General features: G+C 41.5%; 1 long non-coding RNA gene across 1 annotated transcript; it reads right to left on the bottom strand.

The window, feature by feature from the left end:
* Positions 1-5207: 5207 nt before the first annotated feature.
* Positions 5208-12096, bottom strand: LOC146172681 (uncharacterized). Its single transcript, XR_014701956.1, has 3 exons — positions 12001-12096; positions 9011-9160; positions 5208-5340 (listed from the first exon to the last, which is right to left on the bottom strand). It is a non-coding gene; the product is annotated as an uncharacterized LOC146172681 (long non-coding RNA).
* Positions 12097-17797: the final 5701 nt, after the last annotated feature.

The following is a 17797-nucleotide window of genomic DNA, read 5'->3' as shown; positions in this document are numbered from 1 at the left end:
CAGCTACGTGAACCATCAAAAAAGCTCGTAATTTTCAGAAAATAATGCCAGAAATAAAGGAACCTTCTTACCGTACTCTGTTTGTTTTTCTTTTTTTATGCCAACCAGCATCAACCATTGCAAGTAATCACTGGATGTCTCCATAATATAGTACTTTCTGTGTAGAGTGAAAGGTGGTTACTTTAGGCACATGTTAATTTCATGAGAAGTACTTTTTAGTGATCAGTACAGGTGTTCCTTATTCGCTGCTCGAATCTAGATGGTATACATGTAGTCAGTGGGTTTTGTAGATTCACCGAGAAATAATTTGTTCGGAAAAGACCTGAGTTTCAAGTTGTCATCTTTGTGAGTTGTTCCCTACAATGGAGCTTTTGAGGTCGCGTTATTTTTCCCACAAGTACTCAGCCTTTCTAATGTGAACTTTTAACGCAGTTAGTGAGACTTGCTACAAAATAGAGACTAAAAGGCACAGACAACAGGTATATAATTGGTTATTCCAGCTTTCAACATGGATTGTATCATAAAATGACCAAACGTGGTGCAGATATTTTTACTTGAAGTTAGAGTGCTTTCGTGGTCACAAGTTCATTTAAATAGTGAATATGAACAACAGTTCTGCTTATTAGGCGGGATGTGCATAACGCCAATAAGTGTCCTCGTACGAGTGGCATGTACGGTTCGACCGGACATGCGTCTTAAGGAGGCTTCGTAATAAGGGAGTAATTACTCATTGACATCCAGCCAAGCGCAGCCAGATGGCTACAAAGGAAAGCTATACAGCTTTCTCAGAAACGTTGCAGTTAAAGAAAACATCATCCTGATCCAGGGATTGAAATCGGGACCACCTCCTTTCTGAGGCAGTCACTCTACCAGCTTATCTAATCAGGATGGTCAGCGGATCAGATGGGAGAGCGAGAGCGACTTAATATATAATCCGTAGTGGTAACGCTGTTCATCGAATATTTAGGGGAAAACCCAAAGGTTGAGTAAATTTGTAATAAGGGAGTAATTAGTCGTTGACACCCACCCAAGCGCAGCTATACAGTTAAAAATGAAAGCTATAGATCTTTCTCAGAAACAGTTAAAGGAAAATTCGTCCTGGTTCAATGTCGACCACCGGCTTTCTAGAGTTCTGCCAACTGAGCTAACCAGGACGGTAAGTGGATCGAATGGTAGGGCGAGAACGAATTGATCTATAACTCGCAGTGCGATTAGTGCTGGCCGGATATTTAGAAAGAACCACCTAGGTTGGGTAGATTTGTAATAAGGGAGCAATTAATCATTGACGTCCACTCATGCGCAGCCATTCGGCTTTTAAGGAATGCTATAGAGCTTTCTCAGAAACTTTGTAGTTGAAGAAAAATTAGTCCTCGTACAGATATTGAACCCCGGACATCGTCTTTCCCGAGCAGTCGCTCTACTTACTCAGCTAACCATGACGGTCAGCGGATGGAATGGTAAGGCGAGAGTGAATTGATCTATAACTCGCACTGAGAATGGTGTTGGTTGAATATTTAGAGAAATCCCACAAGGCGGAGTAGAGTTGTAATAAGGGAGTAATCACTCATTTACATCCACCAACGCGCAGCCAAATGAATACAAGAGAAAGCTGTACAGCTTTCTTTGGCTGATGCAATAATTTTAGGTTTTGAGTAAAGCTGAGAGAGCTTCACAGCAGTGAGACTTTACAGTGGTTGGCTTTTGAATGCAAGAAATTGAAGTCGGGGCAAAAAACATATTGCATATTATTACAAGCCTGCGATGGTTGACGCCTGCATTTAGATTTCAAATGACAGTTTTGGGTAATCTATTATATGTAAGCGTAAATGTTTCGAGGCATTGCACTCTTTCTTGTAACAGTCTGTAAAGGTACTCAAGCTTGGAGGAATACCGTAGTAAAGAGTTCCAAATATTTCGACCACATGGGGTTGTTTACTGCGTCCTGACATAGCGCAGTAAACGGATTCTCTGCTTTCCTCCTGCGTTAAAAAATCGAAAAGCGGTCACCGAAGTTAGGATTTGATCCCAAGTCCTTGGATTCAGCGGTTCGAACGCCCAAACCACAGAGCCAGCGCGGCGGGGCCGACTCAGGTAGCTTCCCTTTCAAGCCGCTGAAGCCTCTTCAGCGCGCACTGCAATTTGACGCAGTCGTCGAAACCGTCACTATTAGCAGCAAACGGCGCAGAACGTGCTGGTTAATATGTGCGATCGTACAATGACATAATGTGGAGGAACGGAGGCGGAATAAATTTCAGCGGCTCGATGCTTGCAGTGACATCATAACTTTCGTACTATAAATGTTAGCGCGATGTGAGCGCACATGCAATTAGGCAGCTGCCATCCTTTAAATGGCCGCATAGTCAGCAACAACCTCAGCCTCGACCTCTTGCAGTGGTATCAGGAGGGGAAGGGCCGCGCCATATAACTTAACAAAACAAATCAGCTGTGTTTAACTTTGCTATAAGTAAAGCCCATTATTGGAACTAACGATACAGTAAACAAGGAGCTTAGATTTCACGTTAGTTGTTTTTCGTTTCACAGTTGTGTGAGCGACAGTGGAAAATCATCTAAAGAATATTGGTTGGCGGAGCGTCTGTCGGGTGGAGGTGGGCGGAAGATAATGGGTGATGAAATGAATAAACAGTTGGTTTCAACCGCCTCTGACGTCAATTCTATCCAGTCTATGACATTCCGGGTCTGGTCACAAAGTTTAATGTGTGCGTGTTGATTACTTAAATTACCGACTGTAAATTACAGCTGGTGTAAATATTTCTGCAATTACCGAAAAGAAGATGAAACATTTGCCCGGCAGCAAATGCAGAGCAGATATACTTGTTCATGCATCCCGTGACGTCAAGCACTGAATGCTCTCTGTAGAAATCGTCCCGATTTATTGCACGAAATGAAAACTTTTAAAATTATTTTGCGCTGCAATACAACATTGAAGTGCTGCGGAATTCGGCGCAAATGGGCACAACACTGAAGAGAACATATACTGGAAGTTCCAGTAGACTATGAGGAGTTGTAAAAGCTCCGAAGTTGTCCTTTTAGAAAGTAAATAAAAGTTTCATGCGCTTGCAGTTATTGCGGTCGGTGATGTGTGACAGATTATAAGTGCCGAACTTTTGTTACGCGACTTGAGCACATGAAATACCTTCATCATTTTTGAGAGATTAGATAAGACGCCGACGGACGTAGGCTGCCGGAAATACGAGCGTAAAATCCTGCCAGAAGTCGTATGAATAAAGTGTTATGAAGTGCTATGAATATGAATAAATTACTACTTGTTTGCGAGTTGTTTAGAGAGGGTAATGCATTCTAAACGACGCTTAAATAATTGTCTTTACCAGTGGCCTTTTGAAGGATAACTTTAATGGTGAAATATTGAAATATACATGTCTTCAAGCTATATGTATGCTCCGACTGCGTTCCACGGTTGCATGTAACTTGTACTCACAGTAAGTGCTTAGCATTAACATTTAGTCATACTTGATAGATGTTTCTCGCGAATCACGTTGGCTAAGAAAAGGAAAAAGAAGAATAAGAATGCTGAAAGGCGGTGCTTCAAATGTTGTCCTTCAAGAAGGTAAATTGATTAGAGATCGTTATTTTAAACTCAACGAGAGATACTTTCGTGCGGTCTGTGCAGATAGATTGTACAATAAGGCAGACGTAATGGGTGCGATAGAGTTTACTGACTAAACCAATGTCTAACAAAAATTAACTAATCAACCTTTGTAAGTTTGACGTTAAGAGACAGCATTATATTAAGAATTTGAATGCCCTCAACATAAACGTTGAGTCCAGTTTCAAACTATTGTTTATCGGCAGTGCTATTCAACAGATTAGGCTTAAATGTAGACATATATTATCTAGGAAAGGTTTCTTCCTGCAATACATGTTCATTAAAATGACATCGCTTGCAATTCTAACACAGCAAATACGGAAGCAATTTACCTGTGTTATGCCATAGCAACAGTTAACGCGATTTCAGTGAGATAATTGACTGCGTCTAGCAACTCCCCTTAAAGATGTGCATTGAGAGAAAACAACTTTAAGAACAGAAAAATGCGCATTTTTATATTAAATATTTCAAACATGATAGCCGATAAAGATTTAAAAACTCGACTCAACTCGTACATTGTCAGGCACATAGTTATTAATATATTGTTGGGTATTGAAATCAAAAGTAAGAAAAAGCTTATTTCCCAATTTTAGTTAATTAATCGTATTATACCTGAGGTTCATCACGTACATGATGTCCGCCTTGCCTCACAGTCCCCCTGCACAGTCCACACCTACGTCTCTCTCGCAGGGTTTAAAATAGCGATCTGTAAACTGTTAAAGAAAATCGCATTGTAAAGTATCGAAGGGTGCGACTGGATGTGATCTACCAATTCCCACATGAGAGAAGCATGTTCATGTGTTTTCGCTCAGAACGCCAACCGTGCCCCATGCATGGTGGCGCCTACCTCCTACCCTTCGTCTCCGCTTTCCACTTTGCAAATACACCTTCCCTTTTTCCGCCACCACCCACATTACTATCACGGCGTCTCTCTTTACACTCTCTCTACTCAGAACAGAGACGCTTTCTCTACTCTCTTCTCTTCCACTTTAACGAGATATAGAGTGGGAATAGTAACCATAATCATTTGCAAGCACGATCTACCAACAGAGTTTAACTTAAAAGTTTTTCCTTCAGCACCAATAGGGTTATATCATGACCCTGTGTTACCATCTATTACAAACTGAATATTCTTTTTAATTTGATTTTAATTTACTGTCTCGTGAATGTGCAACATACAAATAGCACGATTCGTGTGTGCTTGCGCGATAAATCTGAAGCCATCCTTATTGACCAATTGGATCACCATTTATGTCACGCAACAAATTCACGAAGTGTTTTCATATAAAAACAATGCGTTGTTGATGTGGGATTCAGCATGCTAGTCAACGTTGTGCTGTATTGCCGCTTTCTCGATCAGTGTACTTTCTGGCAGTTAAGTATAGTCTACTGAAACTGAAACCAAATCGTTTGGCTTTTCATGTCTCAAGGAGTAAAAGCTGGGTGGCGAGGAATGCCTGAGTGGTCTGTATAACCAGTAGCGGCAGGTTTATCCGGCAGACATTCTAACTGTAAGGGCGGCTGCGCAATGTTTATGTGCCACCCGCGTCGTAAAGAGAAGTTGGCACTCGTTAAGGTTTCAACCATTTTATTGTCAATGAAGTCAGAATAGAGCGCTTGTCTGAGTGGTTTCGTCATTACTTTTCATCTTCAGTGAGGCACTCACAGCATCCGGAGAACCCCATTTGTCCAGTTTCAGTACTACACCTTGTACGCTGTAGAAGAGAATGGTGACTTAGTAAAAGAAATGGCAGAATATTTTACATGCTTGCACTTAACGCAGATTATTCACGTTAATATCGGCCTTGTCTCTATGGTTTTTTATACACATGCGACGCGGATAAAAACAGTCGCAACGTTTGGTTCATAGTACCAGTGACAATCTAAAATGAAATGTTGAGTGCCTCAGCAGTTAGATATCTCTGTAAAGATCGATTACAGATGCGGTGGCTAGCATCTGCTTCTATTGAACAGGTTGGCTAAAAAGTCTAAGCACTCAAGCACCCGTATGAAGATATTCGCACGAACCACCTTTACAGGTTGAGGGGTCCGAAACTAGATTTGCCCTCGAAATAATGGATACGAGTTTGCGAAATGTCCTCCAATAGCAGATCTCAAATAAAGTCTGGCTCCCCGTGGGGGGACACTTGTACTCAGCCTTGTCCTGCGGTCTCTATCGAATCGTCATCGTCCACCTCCCGTAGCTGAGGCGGACGATCAGGCAACTAAACCACAATTGCCTGCCGCCTCTTTCATATCCCACTTTTCCTCTGACACCTCTCGCCTAGAGCTGGACAGGCGGATGCGTCTCGCCTTAGCCACTTGACAGCCGAAGCAGGTGCGCTGCAGACAATGGCGACGGTGCAAAATAGGTGGAGAGGGGGGGGGGGGAACTAATCAGGGCCAGTGCTCTAAACCATAAAGCACCACGCTGGCCGCTCACTGCCCTGATAACCTTATTCGGCGGTTATTAAGCATAGTGCATCTAGGTTGGGGAACCTAGAAATAAAAGACGACATCACAAGAAGCTAGAAAGAAAGCTATAATGGGTGGAATATAGATATATTGATGAGAGTCAGAAGTGGTGACAAATTTTAGCTTTATTGAGCCTCTAAAAACTCTTTCCACCATTCTTTCTTGCTCGTTCACAATTTTTGGCAGTTCAATGAAGGAAAAAGCAAGAAGCAGCTGAGATTGAATAAATTTGAAGTATTTTTTCTTTTCTTATTAGCATTATTTCCTTAACAGGAAATTATTCTATCAAGTTTAAACACTGCCTGCTTTTTTAGTCCCGCAGATTATAGATAGCCATCTATGTGCTGACTAGATAACAACCCTGCCTGTCCGTTCTTCTTTCAGTTTTTCCTATATGAGACAAACGACAGCCTGCAATCAATACCTGCAGACGTTGACTGAAACAGATGATTAATTTTATTGCCTGCAAATATGCCCAATTCTTAACGTCATATTGAGTTTGATCTTGAGGCAAAGCCTCACGAATTTTCTTATTTGTCTTGTTCTCTCTTGCCTTGTGCTGTGTGCTATGCAAGTTAGTTTCCACACCTTTTGTGTCGCCATATCATTTGCACTACTCTCTTATTTGCAAATTGGAATAAGGGATCAATTACTTATTGCCAACCATCCAAGCGAAGCCATGCTGATAAAATGGAAGGTAGAAAATGTTCCCAAAGGCTTCGTCATTGAAAAACGTCATGCTATTGACCGGGCTCCGGCAGAATGAGTCTTAATGAGTAAACCTCAGTTATTACAAGTGTCCGTTTCTTGCCTATTCCCCTAATAATTATACTAGCTAAGTAATTTATACTTACTCACGGCGCAACACGCAGCCAGCTTGCCCTGGCAGATGCCCTTGGCCTCCTTCGAGACCACTGCATCTAAAACGTAGTTAACCTATAACACCTAATTCACGTATATTAATAACCCTAATTAACATTATAACAATAACATTAATTACCAGTATAACATTAAACGTAATTAAACCTAATTCACATGTACCGCAAGGATTCTTATCACATTAATGACCAATGCTTGACCACATCGACCAACAATAACTTTTGCGCCACACGTCTACGCTGGGCCGTTCCATTACGACACAGAGAGAGAGGGCTTCTGCTTGTGCTGGCAAACGTTTTTTTCCTTCACGTGTCCTTTCTTGTGTCTGCTAAGATTGCTCTGTGTCTTACTGATTGTTTTCCGATTGAGAAAGGAGTCAGACAAGTCTGCATACTGTCGCCCTGCCTATTTAACCTATATGCTGAATGCATCCTGAGGAAGGCCGGTCTGGACGAGTCTTCAGCTGGAGTGAAGATTTCTGGGAAACGTATCAACAACCTTAGATACGCATATGATACCACTTTAATGGCAGAAAGTGAAGTGGAACTCAAGAGACTTCTGATGCGCGTACAAGAAGAGAGTGAGAAGTTTGGGCTTAAACTGAACATTAAAAAGACAAAGATCATGGCGTCTAGCCCTATCAAGTCCTGGAGCATCAAAGGACAAGAAGTGGAAGCGGTGACAGATTTTCTCTTCTTGGGCTCCAAGATTACCCGAGAAGGAGACTGCAGCCATGAAATTAGGAGACGCCTGCTTCTGGAAAAGAGAGCCATGGCTAGCATTGACCGCCTAGTAAAGAGCAGAGACATTACACTGCCAACCAAGATCCGTATAACTCGTGCTATGGTCTTTCCAGTTGTGGTGTGTGGATGCGAGAGTTGGACTGTGAAGAATGCTGACCGCCAAAGAATTGATGCGTTTAAATTGTGCTGCTGGCAGTCTCTTGAGGGTTCCTTGGACGGCCAGAAGATCAAATCAGTCGATATTGTCGACCATAAACCCTGACTGCTCATTGGAGGGTCAAATTCTAAAGTTAAAGCTCAGCTACTTTGGTCATCTGATGAGAAGAGAGGAGTCGCTGGAGAAAGATTTGATGTTGGAAAAGGTTGAAGGTCATCAGAGAAGGGATAGGCAGCGAACGCGATGGTTAGATGGCAACCTCGAGGCGCTGCAGATGAAGTTACGTGATGTTGGGAAGATAGTGAGAGACCGGAAAGCGTGGCGTGATATGGTCCATAGGGTCACGAAAAGTCGGACAAGACTGAACGACTGAACTGAACTGAAGTCAGTACCGAGATGTCGCTAACTTCTAGCGAGACTTCACGCGCTATATTAAAAGCCGGAGCATTGCAGTGCAATGGTACTTTGGGAAATCTAACGGGCTACCAAAACGTTCTTTGGCATTCGCACGTGGCGAAAAGTTAAAGAAAGCTGCCGTAGAAAACTCTTGAGCCGAGGCGCCAAGTCAAATGCGACTAGAATGCGCGCTAGAAAATATATACAGAACACTGTTACAAGGGAAAGTAGTCTTTGTATCGCAGAGCTTTGGTGATGCCTGCAAGATTACTACCTTGATACAGCTTAGGGCACATTCCAGATTGCTGACAAATTTAGTGGAAGTGTTCGCCAGGGAAATGTTTTTCTATTTGGTTATTTTAGAAATGTCTCCTTCTCATTCCGGCCTCTCCTTAGAGATTTCACAGTTCGTATTATAAAGCCCTTAAACGTTTTACATTTTGCGCAGAAAAGGAATGCTATCAAGGCCAAGTTTCCTCGTACCTCCTCACACAATTATAAAAGAACACTCAAAACCGACAAATTCCGGTAATTCCAGATGCGTCGCGCTAATTCTGTTGTTAGAACGCTTGTTTACAGCTGACGTAGAGAAACAAAAATGAAAGTTAAGCCCGTGGGCCATTTCTATCACAATTTACTGGTCTATTTATTCGCAGCTCCTCCCAACAATGCCGCATTTGGGGTGGGTGTGTCAGCTCAGCTAAATGACAAGAATATCCCGAGATGAATGCGTACCTGCAATGTTGTTGAACACTTCTTCTTGCACTTTAGACAAACGGACATTAAAGCTTTGCTGAGTCGATCGCCGTCTTCTACCACAGCCGAGCTTCTTGCGGCAGGAGATGCATCCTCCTGATCGCCGAAGGACTCCCCCTACGCCTCCACCTGCGTAATACGTATGTCGATCGACTATTACAGCACCATGAACAACGACTGATGCGTTATTGCACTGTGTTGTTGCGCAGACATTTTTGCTGATACCGTAGTGTATATATTCCTCTTTTATTACCTACCCTGTCCTTTCTCCCTGTCACTTAACTTTTCGATATCCTCAACCGCTTCCTCACTATCCCTTTATTTCCGTCGCCCCAGTTGAGGTGCTTCAGATGTAAGAAGATACCGGGACTGGCAAACGCCTTTTCCTGCCTTTTTGATATTTAATAATAAATAACCACATACTGCTACTACATTTGTGAAGCGTGTCGAATTGAAGACGATAACGTGTATATGCTGTAATGAAGGCCGTGTGAAAGCTCAACGGACACCGCAGCAGTACACATGCATGCTGGAGGACAAAAATAGAGCGTCTTCAGAAATTTTCTGTCTTTGATTGTCTTGCTTTGTGACAACGTTCATTCGGTATTGGATGCCTGAAGAAGGAGCTTTCACACTTTCTCGCTCTCCGGATAGCCTTATTTTTTTCCACGAGACTGATATATGCATGGCCTTCGGCAAATCATACCTGCGTACCCACATTAGCTCCTGCAGCAAGCAGTAATAATGACGTGAGGAACCCAGAAAAAAAAAAAAATGAACCGATTGTCACAAACGGCCTGGCCAAGTCCGTTTTATTCTGTATTTCAATTGGCGTATCTTGTAAGGGGACTGCCCAGCGACACCCTCAAGTTCAGCTCGAAGTGCTCCTTCGGGCATACTATACTTTGAATAAACCGTTCGATCTAGGAGACCCGTTTTGCTTGACTGCCCCCGTTAACACGTGTCAAGAAATAGAAACCATTTGTGCCACAATAAGCAAAGCTAAAACTAAACTATGAATGTGATGCATCCCAAAAATTAGCCTCCACTTTTTTTCATCTTCCATAGTACCTTCTACAGCCTGTTATTCTTAGTTAAATTCTGTGCAAAAACAATAAAACCGTCAGCTTTTTAACCTAGCGGCATTTGCGTACCGCTCGATAGCACCACCATTGTTCCACAAAGAGACATAGTAAATAATTATATAAATTCGTTAAAGTTTATTTTCTAGTGCTAAAGCAGCATACAGGCCTTGATTTCGTTCTTACACATTTAATCAATTGCTTATATTGATATATCGTGTTTTGTGATGTGTAAACAACCGTCTATTTCGTCTATCTCTTCCTTGGTGGTTCCAAATGTCTCCCGCGTAATTTAGATCAGTTTGTTGCTTTCCGCATATTTGTCTGTTCATAAAAATAAAAATCCGGAAAATTAAACATAATTCGTGACGTTAAAGCGCTACAAAATTAGAGTCTGAAGACCGGTGTTATCTTGCTGCTTTCTTTACGTTTCCTAATTGCAATTCTTCGACACAATACATACGACACAAAATCTTTAACGTAGCTAGTGTTAAAACTTTTCTTTTATGTGGTCTATATCTTAAACGTCTATAACATAACTAGAAATCATACTCCCTGTAATCTATACCACATTTCATTTATGAGGCTCTGTTTATTTGTTTTTCTTTTTTTTTTTTCATTTTACTGCCTTAATTGAATCTATGAAGATCCCGGCGTAAACAGAAATGATTTCTTTTTCAACAGGAACAGCGCGCTAAAACAGGACAGAGGAAGAATACAATACACAGACACAGCGCTAACTGCATTGAAGCCATGCATTGAAAAAATAGTACGGCGAGCTGACGTATATCTGATCTTGACCGCGCCCAGGAAGCTGAATATGCTATGCAGCATGGTGAATGATGGAGGCCAGAAACCACCTTGGTGCAAAAAGCGGCATCATGAAAGTTCCCCACTTGTGACAATGAAGTAATCTACGAAACTCCACCCTCTTGCGGAGCGTCCTACGTGGGTCAAACTGGACGCTAATAAGGGAGTAATTACTCATTGTCATCCACCCGAGCGCAGCCATACGGCTACAAAGGAAAGCTATACAGCTGGACCAAACTGGATGCTGTGTCAACGACCGCCTAAGAGAACACGCCACTACTATCAACACGGGATACGGAAGCACGCTGGCGAAGCACGTATTTGCTTGCAAGCACATTCCACACTTTGCAAAATGCCAGATTCTGAGGCGATACAACAACCAACACAAGGGTAAACTTTATGAAGCCTACATCACAGAAAAGAAAGGCAAGCCATGCGTAAGCACACCAGCGATGGCACTGACAAGAAAAGAGATTGGATATCTTACAAACCCATGACGACAAGAAGTGACAAGAGGGATTGCTCCTCGCCTTTTCCTTCTTAGTTCTGGTATTTATTGCGAGCAATGCAATAAACCTTCAGTTGCTAGTTAGCGCTGTGTCTGTGTGTTGTATTCTTTCTCTGTCCTGTTTTAGCGCGCTGTTTGTCTAAAATTTTGTACCAACTGGCCCAGCAACTTTCTGTAAAACAGAACTGATGCCTACCTAAACAATATACTTTATAATATCCTCCAGTATATCATGGTGCAAAGCTTTGCTCTTGAAACGGTCAATATCCTAACTGATCTCTATCTCTTTAGTCATTAGATTTTACTTTGCATTATGATCACAAAAATCATCACTAAAAATGAACACTGGGTTATGAACGCCTCTTTTATCTCTCTCCCGGGTATCCCTCACGTAGGCGTTTTCCAAAGACTACGTTCTTGCGGTTGGTGACGATTGGTATCATCTTGATGTTGCTGTATTCGAATTTCACGTTCTAAGAACGTGTGCCCTCGATATGCTGTGCACCACTTACCGCGGTTAATGATCACAGATGCATGTTTTAGCCACGCATCGCTCCACCGCTACTCACCGCCTGCCAGCCTTGTTGCTAGGCCACCGACTGCAGCGAGGGTGCGAACGGTGGACACCGCTCTGTTGATCCCAGTCAGGGCAAGCAGTGCCTTCTCTAGAGTGGAGATATTTAAAGAAATAGTTAGGCCACATAGTTCTACGCTCAGTGGTTCTCAAAATAGCCCGTAACCTTGCTCAAATTGTACTTGCTCCCGCCAACGTTTCTGGCCGTGTTCCGCGAAATCAATAAAATTCTTTCTATGTACATATCAGCTTTCCGTGCCACTGATATTAGAAATATCAGAACATAAACTACGGTTACCTGGCAATTTAAAGTTCCCCACACCATCGTATACACTAATACGAACTGTTTTAGTTTTTGAGGTTCGGACAGAAGAAATAATAAATGTTGGCTAACTTTGAAACTCTTACCATTATTCCGAACACTTATCAATCACTTTACATGAACAACAGCACACTGCAGAAAGCTAGTGTATGTGCGCTAGGGTGGTACTTTTTATTTGTCGGGTCAATAAGTACTCTCCTCTCGTTTACTAAATATGCCTACTACGATTCCTGATAGTCGTTTTGTACTGGCGCTTGTATCAAGATGGGGGCTAGTCAGAGTGCTCTGATGATGCATTTTTTTCACTTTCTACATCGCATCACATAAATGTAAACATGCGACGTACAGTTGATTCAAAACCTGAGATGTAAAAACGGACAGGTATGCCTGATATAAGTAAATTATCTCTAGTGTTCTGAGTTTCAATATAAGCCGTCGTGACGCATTTTTCTCGAAGCAGGTAGACCTGCCGAAAGAATAGCATGAACACTGTCAGCCAGCACCGAGCCAGGATTTTAGATTCAAGGCAGAGCGAATAGGTCAGCCGCGCTGGCCATTTCACCAGAGCCCGAGCTATTACATTGCGCTATGCATTCGATGTCATGTACTTCATGGAGTTTCATATGTGCGCTTCCAGGACACATCGCTATTGCATTGCCCTTCTGAGGTGAATTATACGATCTTAAAATTTTATACTGCGCTACCACTAAGGTACTGAGTCACTCATTGCGCCTATCCTTGTCTGCAGCCATGCGTTGAAATTACCAGCCTAGAGCCGAAAGCAAAATGTAACGCGAAATGCTAGAGTCCATACTTCGCATTTTGCGCATTCGTCTAAAACAGCTGCAATATTTTCTCGTCTTTAATATCTGCTTAAAAAGACAGCCTACTGAACCCTCCAGCGGACGACGTGCGGACAAAAAAAAAAAAATGTTAGCCCTTCATCATTTCGGCCCGTAAATCACAAAATGCCGGCTTGAAGCAGACTTGCCTCATTATGCTTCATCTTTCTTACAATGTAGCCCTTGCATACATACGTTAGCTACGCTGCCTGCGTCATGAAACGTAAATAGGTATCCACGCATTTCTTGTGGCTGCTGTCCAAGCGGCTACTGCCAGTGGCACTTTCATATGTAACGATCTCTATGTCCTCCTGGAAGTCCATATATTCACTTATTATTATTCCACTTACTGATCCGGTTTTATTGACGATTTGCCCAATTTATTTTCGTGCACTTTCTACTTTTAACCTCTTTGTCGCTCTCTCGGTGGCACCTCCTTTTGTTTTGTTTTTATTTCTGTTGCAAAGCTTTCCAATCGTCTTTCTATACCGTGCGCAAGCCTGCTTTATTATTTGCCAATCTACTTGTTTTCCTGTGTTACACCACCACTGCTATTTATTTATCTTATTTACGTTCTGTCTTCCTCCCTGTGTTACTTTCAGCTGCTGCCTTTCGGACGTCGTCATTCACCTGCCCCCTTCCTACAAAGCTATCTTCTTACACTGCTTGCCTTCTTGTGTTTTCTTATAGTTTGCATGTAGAACGACACATTAGTGGCATGGATATTGCTATAGTCTCGCGTTTTAATTCTATCCGTTTTTTTTTTTATCCTTGAGATCAATAAATACGGTTATTTTTTATACTTTTGAAATAAATCTCTTTCCTTTATTGCCCCTATACTCCCTTTCCGCGTATAGCGTAGTCTACTGGGCATCGCCTAGTTAACCTCCCTGCTTTTCTGTCTTGTTTCTCTTGGTCTTTTTGAGTCCCTAATTTCTTTTTTATTTAGGTTGTATCGAATTTTATTTCAAAAACGCAATGCGTCTCCGCAATCTCTATTTATTTCATCTATATCTTTATCTGTTTTCTTAAAGAGCAAATAATGGATTAAGAGGTTTATTATGCCCGGCCATTAACTATGGTCTACCTCTTAACTTTGTCGCTGTTTAGTGAGTATAACCGACGCTATACTATGGCCTTTATAGCTGTAAGTCCAGTCAAACGAGGCACTTGAAGCTACACATTTCTGGATGCAGAAACCATGCGCGCACAGTATCCACTTTCTTGCGAAAAGGTGAGGCGGGACACACAGAAACCTAATTGCAGTCAAGGATACGGTGACTCAATTTCATCTTAGGCCACCGTAATTTATACACATATTAATAGAAAACTTTCCACTGCTAAACTTTCCGCACACGGTTAAGGATCCAGCATGAATTTAAGTGAAGCCCCATCTGTGCTTTTCACTTGTAGCCGTACTTAATTTCTTATGAGTACAGAAGGTACTTTTGAAGTACGTTAATATCACTTCTCTCATAGCGCTTACTATCAGTGGATCTCTACCTTAAGTCTTCCACAACAATAATGCAGTGCCAGACACTGACATGCAGAGGCGTGCAGAGGCGAAGAAGCCAAACATAGCAGTCCATCAGCCCACACCTATTTCAAAGAAAATAGGTGTGAAAGGACTTACGTCGGCGTTCTGCGGGTGTAGACTTTTCTTGTTTTCCTGATACTTTTCGTATTGCTACAAGAAGCCGCCCTGTGAAATGAGAGTACAAGTATGCTAATTTATCACACTCGGTATTGAATAAAACGATTTTGACGTTTAACTGCCATCTAATATCAATGAATCAATCAATCATACAGTCATTATTTATTGTGCGCAGGAACAACAATATAACCTCTGTTCTGCAGCACAAATAAGAAAATAAAATGCACACGGAAGCTTTACAAACAAAGATAGAAGACAAAAGAACAAAACATAACGTATGAAATATAATTTAGATAAAATATGTAAAAAAGAATGAAATCAATGAGTAACAGAAGAGGAAAACAGAAAACAGCAACAGAACAGCAAAAGAACTAAGAACAGTGATTGGCTCTTGTAATACTGAAATATAAAAATGTAAATACTCATTCCAGGCGCAACGAATGCGTCGCGCCCAAAACACAAGCTAGAAATATAGTGAAATACAATAAAATATACAATTGAACCCGGTACACTCATATTAAAATATTAAGTTTTAAAGTTAGAATATAAATAAGAAATGGATAAAAAGATATAAGGATACAGACAACATTAAACAGGAGACAAAGCAAAAGTGGAGTAAATACAATATATAAGCTAGAAAGTGGAAGTTATATGTGATAAAATATCGTTTAGAATACAACGCTAGGAACCTCGATATAGTCGAAGAGAGCGAGTTAAGGAAGATGTCAAGGTGAGGACCAAAACAAAATTAAACAGCCTCTATATTCTGTCCTGAGAAGAGTACGAATCCAGAAGCAGAGAAACTTGAAACGGCCTGAATTTTCCCATACTCTTTCGCAGAACGCGCAGTAGGATGAACTCTATGAGCTGAGGGCAACGAATGTGGCCATGAAGAAACTTGTATAAGAAAATTACATCTGCCCTGACACGGTGACAGTTAAGAGAAGGAAGATGCAGGTGAGATACTACGTGTGAACGAGAGCAGGAAGTTGTGCAAGGAAAGCGGTATTGAAATATCCTTTTAAACATTTGGTGTACTCTGTGTCACAGTTCGATTTGCAAGTGCCATTTCAAACATCAGACGCCTACTCCAAAAGCGGCATCATATGGGCAGGTACAGTTTTAAAAACGGAAGTGAGGCATAGAGCTCTCTCGAAAGCCTGCAGATGAAACCGAGTGTGCGCATAGCCCGCCGACCAATGCGTTTAGTTCAAGAGGAGAAGCAGGGGGAACGGTCAAAAAGTACTCCGTATTCTTTAAATCCATCAACCTTCCCAAAAAGCACAGAGTTCACAAAATAAGAGGAGAGAAAGCTGCGTTTTTCGAGTAAATGAGGCAACCCTAGCTTTGGAAGAATTCAGAGTAAGCCCACACTTCGCGCACCAATCAGAGAAAGCACATATGTCTTAATGCAATGAGAAGCAATCTTGAAAAGAATTATTTACCTTGAATATTTTTATATCATCACCATAAAGGAGAAATGAGGAGTTCTTGATCACAGAGGAAACGTAATTAATGAAAAATCAGAAGAGAAGCGGGCCTATTCCATAACCTTGAGGAACTCCACTTGTTTCAGTATAAATAAATAAGATCTCTTCATTGGCACTGACAAAGCAGAAACGATCGGGGAGATAGCTACGTAGGAGGGCTACGATTGAGCCTTTCATGCCGGAGAGTAGAAGCTTTCCGTGAAGTGATCAGTCAGTAGCAACGTCGAACGCTGTGCTCAAACGCCAGTAGACAGTGTAAACCTGACCTCTATGAAGGACTGTTGCTGAGGCATACGTCATAAACGTGACTAGGTTGGTTGAAGTAGAGCGACCCGATATGAAGCCATGTTTATTGGGTATGGTGACATGTTTAAGATAGAAGGAAGGTACGTTGTACAAAGCTAGTTAAACAAGTTTAGAGGTTGTACATAGAAGAGAAATCGGACAGTAATTGGAAACTTCGGATTTATTTCTTCACTTAAAGACAGGAAGCACACGTGCCATTTGCACGCGCCAGGAAAGGCACACTTTTTCGAACAGTTATGTATAGCGGTTAATATTGGTACAAAGACACTAGTGAAGGCGTTTATTATGGCGGCTTGAAGGCCAACAGGTGCAGGAGGCAAAGATGGCCTTTGACACTAAGGACTCGCAGTTATCTACTTCTCATTAAAAAAAAAAAAAAAAAAAAAAAAAAAAACGAAATCAGCGGTGATCGCAATGTGGAGATTTGTACACAGAGGAAATGTGTTGAGCACAACCATCGGCAACATTCCGAATTACTGGCCCCTGAGAGTCAGCTAAGTTAATACGTGAAACGGAATTATTGGAACGATTCCGAACGTATCGCCTGAACTTACTAAGAGGATTCCTTTCTGAAGACTCAAAATAAGAGTCACGGTCCCACTTGTATAAGCGTTTCAAGAAAAAAAAAAAAAAAAACATCGGAAGCGGCGAAACTCATCTGCCCATAAATAATAGCAATGTTAATAATAATAAGCAGGTTATTTTTCCTCAAAGAGATGGAGGGAGCTGTTGGTAGGAACTGCCTGTAAAAGCTCCAACTTAAAAAGAGCCCGATATATATATATATATATATATATATATATATATATATATATATATATATATATATAATATATAATATACGTATAATATATGATGAAGAAAACGCGTTTTCTGTAGTCTTTAAAAAAAAATCTAAAAGTTCATGGAAGGCACTGGCAGAATTTTGTCAGGGTAGGATTAACAACAATTAAAATTGTAGATTCCTAGTGACCGTGGACTTTCAGCCAAGTTCAGCATGAGGTAAATAGCTTAGCTTAGTTGCAAGCAGGAAGAGTGGCTATTTGCTAAAAATAAAGCACTCATTTACCACAAAGTCTCTGCCGCGATGGCATGAAAAACTCGGAATACGAAATCTTTCTTTTAAGCTACTCCAGCTGTTTCTTACTTGAGCTCAAGGGCATTGTCTTTTTTTAATG

This window comes from Amblyomma maculatum, chromosome 11 (genome assembly GCF_055883805.1).
Source record: "Amblyomma maculatum isolate TAMU_Amacu chromosome 11, ASM5588380v1, whole genome shotgun sequence".
Taxonomy (NCBI): Eukaryota; Metazoa; Arthropoda; class Arachnida; order Ixodida; family Ixodidae; genus Amblyomma; species Amblyomma maculatum.
The sequence above is the reverse complement of the archived record's forward strand: the minus strand, read 5'-3'. Positions and strand labels throughout refer to the sequence as shown.